Below are 8665 nucleotides of genomic sequence, written 5' to 3'. Positions count from 1 at the left end.
AAAAAAAAGAATTAAAAAAAGATGTCTTCTTTACCACTTTATTTTTTATTGAAAATATTTTTTCATGAATACAATCTGATTATATTGTCCCTTCACCTAACTCCTTCAAAAGATCCTCTTCACTTCCTTCCCATCCAAATCTACTCATTATCCTTCTCTCTTCCTCTTATTAGAAAACAAATTGGCATCTAAAAATTAAAATAAAATTAAATAAAAACAGAAAGGACCAAACATACAAACAACACACAGAGCCTAATAAAAATCATAGGAGACATATCCAGATACAGAGACATACATGTTCCCAAATACAGAAATACAGAAAGTCTATAAAAACACAAACCAGAAGCCTTAATATATAACATAAAGTTACTGTAAGGTTAAAAAGCAAACAAAAAAAAAATCCTGACTATGAAACAATAAACGTTCAAAAATATCATTGAGCTTGTCTTTTGTTTGTCACCTACTCTGGGCATGATATCTACCCCTAAGAATGGTTTGGTACCTTTATCAACTAGACAGTCATATCTTGATTGCTCTGTGTCTGGGTTCCTCTGTGTCTGGGTGATGACTGCAGATGGAACTTTCCTCTTCCCAAAATTCTCTGGTTCTCATTGCCCTACCTCTACTTTCTGCTTGGTTGCCTCACCTATACTTCCCGCCTCGCTACTGGCCCATCAGCATTCTATTAAAATAATACAAGTGACAGGATAAAGGACCATTATCTCACAGCAATTAACTACCTGGTGATCTGTATTATCTGTTGGGCCAGGCCACAAGAAGGTCCTACAACCAAGACCAGAGATTGCTAGTAATCTAAATGACTGTGATAGCCATAGACTCTCCCAGGCTCCCACAACCAGCTCCAGAGGACCAGCGATGGCTAATAGCCTAAATGACCTCTGTGCTATCTTATGACTGAGACCAGGCCATACCCTAAGGCCCTTAACTTAGTGCAGGTTGCCTTTCTCTAGAACCCATCTTCTTAGAAGAAATGACATGTACTTTGGGTTGACTTTCAATGTAATTATGCTTCCTTGGGCAAAAAGGATTGTATTTACACCAGGAAACTTTTTTCAAACTATATTGGACTTACACATATGGGAATAACCTGCCTGTTATAAACTCCCTGAAATCTGATCCAGGTTGATGAAGTCAATCTTCACTGGGTTTTCATTCTTATCTTTGTGGGTATGGAACCCCTCAGCTCTAGGCAGGCACAAGCTCAACTTCTTCATGTTCAATAAGTTGTGTGAGTGTTGTTGTCAACAATAATACCTTACCATAAGCTTTTGGAGAGCAAGGAATAGGCCTGGGCTATTTGGAGGGGGGCCTCCCATAAGACCCTTTTGGCCAAAAACTCAATTAAATGAATTCCATACTATAATCATTTTCTCATCTATTTTAGTATTGTGAGTGTGAAATTATCACAAAAGCCAAACTTGAAGATATATAAAGACATAAGGAAATTTATAAATTTTGACAGTAAGGGAAAATAAAGTGAGAAATGCAGAAGAAACTTTTATCTTATAATTGTCTTATCCTGATTAAACTACATGACCTAACACCTTGGTTTGTGTCCCAAATACTCATTTTAGAACAGAGAAAGTAAGTGCCACAGAGACAGCAAAAAGAGATGTAGAAAGCAAGGTTAGTACAGTTTGATAATAAAAAGCACCTGTATTTTTCTTTTCATTTATATAAATCCTATTTAATATGTTCTTTCAGAGAAATCTATCTTTCCTATAAATGGAAGCCTGCATGGCTCAGTATTGTCACAGTACAGAGAATAGCTGGCATTGCATCCCAGGAACTTTTATGGATGCATTTCAAACAAATGACTGTATGTTGCTTACTCTAAACTGTGTGCCCCATTTCACACATAAGGATGAGGAACTTTCTAGAAACCACGTATTTTGCACCAAGTTTCTTTACTGGAACCGGCTGGAGACCAGCTTCAGCAAAAATGCCACTTATTAGGGCAGTGGCATGGGTTTAGAAGAGTTAGTAAAGGGCACAAAGAGGTGAGTGAAAATAATAGAACAGAAAACAAAGGATAGTACCTGGAGGGAGTTCCCGTGAGTACTGAAGTCACCTGAGTTAAATTTCCAATTGCTTACAATACCCTCAAGCATAATAGGTAAGATTAAAAAATAAACTGCATTAATATGATAAAGGAAATGAACATACCAATTGAGGGTTGTGGGCTACATTCTTAGGTAAACATTTTGTTGCTAGAACAAGAGAAATAACATTCACACCCTAGACCAAAACATTCTGTAGGCAAACCACTCCCTGGGTGAAAATCCATTGTTATCTCCTTAAGGGAGCAGGGACTTAGTTGGATCCTTAGACTTTTGCTTGAGGCAGAAACAGATGTACTTTTTTATTCCTAAAACACAAGGTCTGTATATTAGCCACATCTGTTGACAATCACCTTAAGAGAGCAGAACTCACTGATCTAACCCTAGGTGGGACATTTTTTGAGGTAGAAACAGATAATAACCTTGAAAGAATAGAGGTCAGTTCCAGTTCTCTGACCTTTGGTTTTGGGGCCCCTACAATTTCTCCCTTTTTATTAATTTTGATAAATCTTGTGCTTCTGCAATGAGATGGAAGATTGCATCTGCGTAAGGTGAACGTTTTTCTGTATTTCAGACTTACCTGTTTTTGGTACGTGCATTCCAGTCATGCATCCCCACGTCTTAGGTGCCTCGGTGTGTGGAGGATCTTACCAGTCTCTGAATGCCGACCTCTGTAAGCAAAGGGTTAAGGGAGAAAGCACTTCTTGGCATCCTGAACCTTTGAGCCAACGTTTTGTGAAGAGAATTTACCAAAAACAAGATAATCATGTGCAAGCAGATAATGCTCTACAATATACATGCTCCTATGGTTACAGTATCTCCTAATTAAAGAAGTGGAGGATCACCAGAGTTAGGAATGTGCTTTTTGACTTGGTCTACAGTGTTTCTTAACAGTATTCAGTTGTACCAAAATCTAAATCTTTCTTATCAAAAAAGTCAAATCCAAGAGCTCAGTGCCAACTCTGGCCTTTGGTCAAGGTGGAAAAAGGCTCACATTTTTGGTCTTCTACATGAACTGTGAAAGCTGAGATTAGAATTCAGTGTAGCCATAATCTACGTGCTTCCTCCGTATGCTTACAGTCCCTTATTTCTCTAATTCTAGGGGTATCTAGATGTTTTGACATCTATTCTCTTTATTTTGTAGTTTTATTCTATCTTTTCATATGTAGTTTGCATATTATCCCCAAAATTAGAATATCTTGAGTATAAGGCTGGAAGGAAGATTCACAGGGATAATGGAAGAAGTATCTGTGTTTCTTTTTATCTGATGATAGTAAAGGGAAGCTGGAAGCTTCTGGATAAATGAACTTCATAGATTTTCACAATTTAGATCAAAATTTTCTGGTCTGGATGCAACTTCTACCTTTAGGATCATAGTTTTTATTTTTATTATTGTCTTCCCATTGTTTGGCATTTAGCAGAATCTATGGCATTTCTGTGGCAACTGTTAGTGGCATTTTCTCCTCTCTATGCAGATCTGTGACAAAATGCTTTTATCTATTACCATATATCCTGTGGGGCACAGCAAACTATCAGCTAAGAAATACATCCCTTATTAATTTTAAGAGTGATTTAACACACTTTTTAAGACAAAAGGAATGAATGAAGGATTTCTTTAAGTAATACATTCCTGTAGCCTTCAATTCCTTGCTATTCTATGCTTGGCTATTTGTTTGTTTGCTGGTTTTGAGACAGGGTCACTATATGTAGCCCTGTATGGCTTGGGACTCACTGTGTAGATCAGGCCAGACTTGAACACAAAGAGGTCCACCTACCTCTGGTACCTGAGTGCTGGGATTATAGGGTTGCTTTTTTCATGCTATTAGATATTTAATTAACAATAACACATGGAACTGAAAACAAGCATGTTCTAGGTTCAGTTACATTGAATACTTTAATCTTATAATTATAACAAATTGAAATCCTAATTTATCCATTTATTTAATGCAGTTAATAAAATTTTATTTCTAAATTGTCTATTTTTGATCTCTCTTTTTAACATTATATGACAGTGATGATGTAGAAAGAGTAACAGAAAGTCCAAGTGGACCCAGGGAATACATAAAGGTGTGGTGAAACTTTTCAAAGTGATGAGACTATTTTGTTTTCCAATTATGGATACAAGACAACTAGCACATCTCAAAATTCACCAGTTTTTGAAATGATTTTATTTGTTCAATTATAATCTAACAGGGTCATTGAGGATGTCATGATGTAGGTGGTTCATCTGTCTATGTGTTATTTTCATTGGTTAATAAAGAAACTGTCTTGGCTTTTTGATAGGGCAGAATTTAGATAGGTGGAGTAGACAGAACAGAATGCTGGGAAGAAGGGAAGTGATTCAGATGCCATGGAGCCAGCTGCCAGGTCAGACATGCTGAATCTTTCCTGGTAAGCCACCACTTCTTGGTGCTACACAGATTATTAGAAATGGGTTAATCAAGATGTGAGAGTTAACCAATAAGAGGCTGAAACTTATGGGCCAGGCAGTGTTTAAATGAATACAGTTTCTGTGTAATTATTTTGCGTGTAAAGCTAGCCAGGTGGCAGGACGTAGCCCTCTGCTCCTTCTACAATGTCAGTGCTCTCAGCACCAGTTATACTACTCATTTTGAATGGATCCACCAGATCCTTATGCACTTTCTTTAGATATTACAATTTAGGTTCGACTGAGTCAGCCAATAAAGCAGTTAAAGACTGTACTGTCAGGCTTAGCATTTTCAGCATCATTTATATATGGAACTTCATAAAATAGCATAGTTTGAAACAAATCCTTAGATTTTATTCTCAAAAAAGTAGACTTTTTCACAGGAATTTTATTCTATAAAGTTAATGAGTTATCTGTAACATATACAGCAACAGACTCAAATAACCAATAATAGTTTGAATTTCATTCTAAAATATGTTAGTTATCCTGTATTCCATGACATCCCATACCTACTTAACTATTTATAATTTCATAATGTTCAATTTGTATGTTTTTAAGCTGATAATATCATCCATATTCAAAAGAGCATTTCTGTATGAGAAAAGAAAATATATTTAATAACACTAAATATTTTGTACTATGTAAGTGTGTATGTAACTTCATAGATAGACACTTTCTCCATTCCTTGGGTCTATTTTCCTCTATGGGTTCTATTGCATTATCAGAATTATTAATTTTTGAATCATGTGAATTAAAAAGTATTTGATGAAAAATGTTGGAATTTCAAGATATGACATGTTTTATGCTTAAAAGTCATGAAATTGACCTTTTCTTTCATCATAAAACTATAATGGAATTTATGAGTTAGATTGAATATACATTAAAAGCAATGATAAAATCTCAACAATTAGTTTTAAGGGAAAAACAGCTTGGTATAAATAAAGAGTCAGAATAGAAACGGAAAATATGGCCACAGCATGGGAATATTGGCTGACATTCTAGTTACTTGTGAGAAACTGCATAGAGATTGAATGTGATATAATGATAAACCATATATGAGTAAGTAGGGTTTTGAATTATTTAATTCATTTCATTTCATTTCATTTCTGCTTCTTGATTAGGTTATGGTTACTAACATTTACCCATTTCCACATATGGATAAAAGAATCTTAGATAGACATAGACAAGACTAAATTAATGGCTCTACTTTTTAGAGTTCTGTTTTCATTAACTTTAAAAATAGTCAAGATATGGCATGTGACTTAACTCAGTAGTAAGCTAATTAATTCATATATTTATATGTTGTCAAATCAGAGGCAAACAAAAGCTTAGTTGATAATGGGGTGGATATGACAATTCTGGTGATGTTTTGGATTAGAACAACACAAATTCCAAAATAGAATAGTTAATAAATGATAGAATACTCTTTCAAATTTTAGTCTAAATGCAGAATAGGTGATGTGTAATATCCCTTCATAGGCTATAAATATGTTTTATGACCATTGGTTAATAAAGAAGCTGCTTTTGCCTATGGCATGTCAGATAAATGTAGGGATGAAAACTAGACTGAATGCAGGGAGAAAGAAGTTGGAGTCAGGCAGATGCATTGTAGTTACCAAAAGAGAAAGATGGTAAAACCTTATCTGTAAGTTACAGCCTCGTGGTAATACATGGATTAAGAGAATTGTGTTAATTTAAGATATAAGAGCTAGATAGAAATAGACCTTAACTGTTGGCTAAACATACTTGCAATTAATATAGTTTCTGTGTGATTATTCAGGTCTGGACAGCCAGAAAATTTTATTGCAGTCTCAGTCTAGAAATGACATCCACCATCTGGGGTATGGATCCACATAAGAGGTAAAAAAAGTTTAATGAAACAAGGAAGGCTTCTAGACCCACAAAAACAGGAGCCAAGTGCAGCTTCTTATTTTTTTAGATAGGCTCTGTTTGCAGGCCACAAGCAGAGGTGCTGTTCCTTTAGGAAAAGCCTTCCTGTATAACAACTTTGGAAACCAGTATGGCAGTTTCTAAGAAAATTGAGAATCAGCCTACCTCAGGATTCAGCAATACCACTCTTGGGAATATACCCAAAAGATACTCAATTATATTACAAAAGCAATTGTTCAACTATGTTAATAGCAGCATTATTCATAATAGCCAGAACATGAAAACAACCTAGATGCCCCTCAACTGATGAATAGATGAAGAAAGTGTGGCACATTTACACATTAATGTTCTACTCAGTGGTAAAAAGCAATGACATCTTGAATTTTGTATGCAAATTGATGGAATTAGAAAACACTATCCTGAGTGAGGTAACCCAGACCCCAAAAATGAATATGGTGTATACCCATTCATAAGTGAATACTACCTATAAACAAAGAACATTAAGCCTATAGTTCAAGATCCTAGCGAAGCTAAGTAATAAGGTCAACCCAAAGAAAAACAAAAAAATATGAACCTAGAAATTGGAAACAGACAAGATCACCTGATAAAATAGGGAGCATGGGGGTGGAGGGTAGAAGGAAGGGGAGAAGGAGAAGAGCAGAGAATTGAGGAGAACTTGAGGGAATGGGATAGTCGAGATGGAAGAAGGACAGATATGAAAGCAAGGAAAGAGATATCTTGATTGAGGGAGCCATTATGGGGTTAGCAAGAAACTTGGCTCTAGAAAAATTCCCAGGAATCCACAAGAATGACCCAAACTAAGACACTAAGCAATAGAGGAGAGGGTGTCCAAACTGTTTTTGCCCTGTACTCAGAAAGATGATTATCTTAAATATCACCATAGAACCTTCATCCAACAACAGATGGAAACAGAGGCAGAGATCCACACCAGAGCACTGGACTGAGCTCCCAAGGTCCAATTGAAGAGTAGAAGGAATGAGAATATGAGAAAAGAGGTCAAGACTATGAAGGGTTCATCCACTGAAACAGTTTACTGGAGCTAATGGGAGCTCATCAACTCTAGCTAAAATGGGAAGGAACAGCATAGGACCAAAATAGTCCCTCTGAATGTGGTTGACCGTTGTATGCCTGGGGCAGACTGGGGGGCCACTGTCACTGTCACTGGGATTTATCGCTACTGCATGTACTGGCTTTTTCGAATCTTAGTCTTTTTGAATATATACCTTGTTTAGCCTAGATGTAGTATTAATGGCCTTGGATTTTCCACAAAGCAAAGTGCCTTACCCTCTCTTTGAGGGGGATGGGGTAAGAGGGTGTGTGGATGGAATCAGAGGAGGAAGGGGAGTGGGAATTTGGATTGGTAATGTTTTTTAAAACTTAATAAATAAAAATGGAAAAAAGGAGAAAAGGGTTTTCTGGTTCATACTAGTAGCATGATCAGCTCTGGCTCTTTGGGGAGGTTTGCGAGCAGAGGGCTACAAGTTGCTTAATGGTGACATAGACCCATTATGTTCCTGGAGCTGGGGCAGTGGGACTGGGATGCAGAGGTGATGAATATACCTCCACCATATTGGATGAAGTAAGGCCCGCAGGAAAACCCAAAGCATTATTGCTAACCATGACCACTTACCATTAAAAAAACACTCCAGATCAGAAAAGGATTAAAGATAAGCAATAAAGACATATTCATACAAAAAATAGGCCTCTGAACAGGTCACATAGTGTCTAAAAATGTATGTAGGCTTAAGAAAAAAGAAAATGGGAATAGGAAATTATAGGAAGAAATAGCTTTAAAAAATATAACAAAGTCTTTAAAGAGGCATTAAAAGTAATATAGAAAATTATAGACAGTCATATATTAAATCAGAAAATATAATAAAATAAATATTAAAAAGTAATAGAGTTAAAAAATAAGTCACATAAAAATGGAGACTACAGAGAGTCTGGATCTTTGAATTTCTTGACTGCAGAGAGACACGTGTGGTGCATGAGGTCCTTCTATCTATGTGTTGCTTTCATTGGTTAATAAAGAAACTGCTTTGGGCCTATGGCAGAGCTGTAGAGGAACAGAGCTATGTGGAGAAAACTAAATGGAATTCTGGGAGGAAGAAGACAGAGTCAGAGAGAGAAGTCATGGAACTGCCACCAGAGACAGATGCCAGAACTTTAGCCAGTAAGCTACTGCCACGTGGTGATACACAGTTAAAGGAGATGGGTTAAATTAAGATTCAAGAGTTAGCCAATA

This window comes from Microtus ochrogaster, linkage group LG4 (genome assembly GCF_000317375.1).
Source record: "Microtus ochrogaster isolate Prairie Vole_2 linkage group LG4, MicOch1.0, whole genome shotgun sequence".
Taxonomy (NCBI): Eukaryota; Metazoa; Chordata; class Mammalia; order Rodentia; family Cricetidae; genus Microtus; species Microtus ochrogaster.
This window is presented reverse-complemented; position numbering follows the sequence as displayed.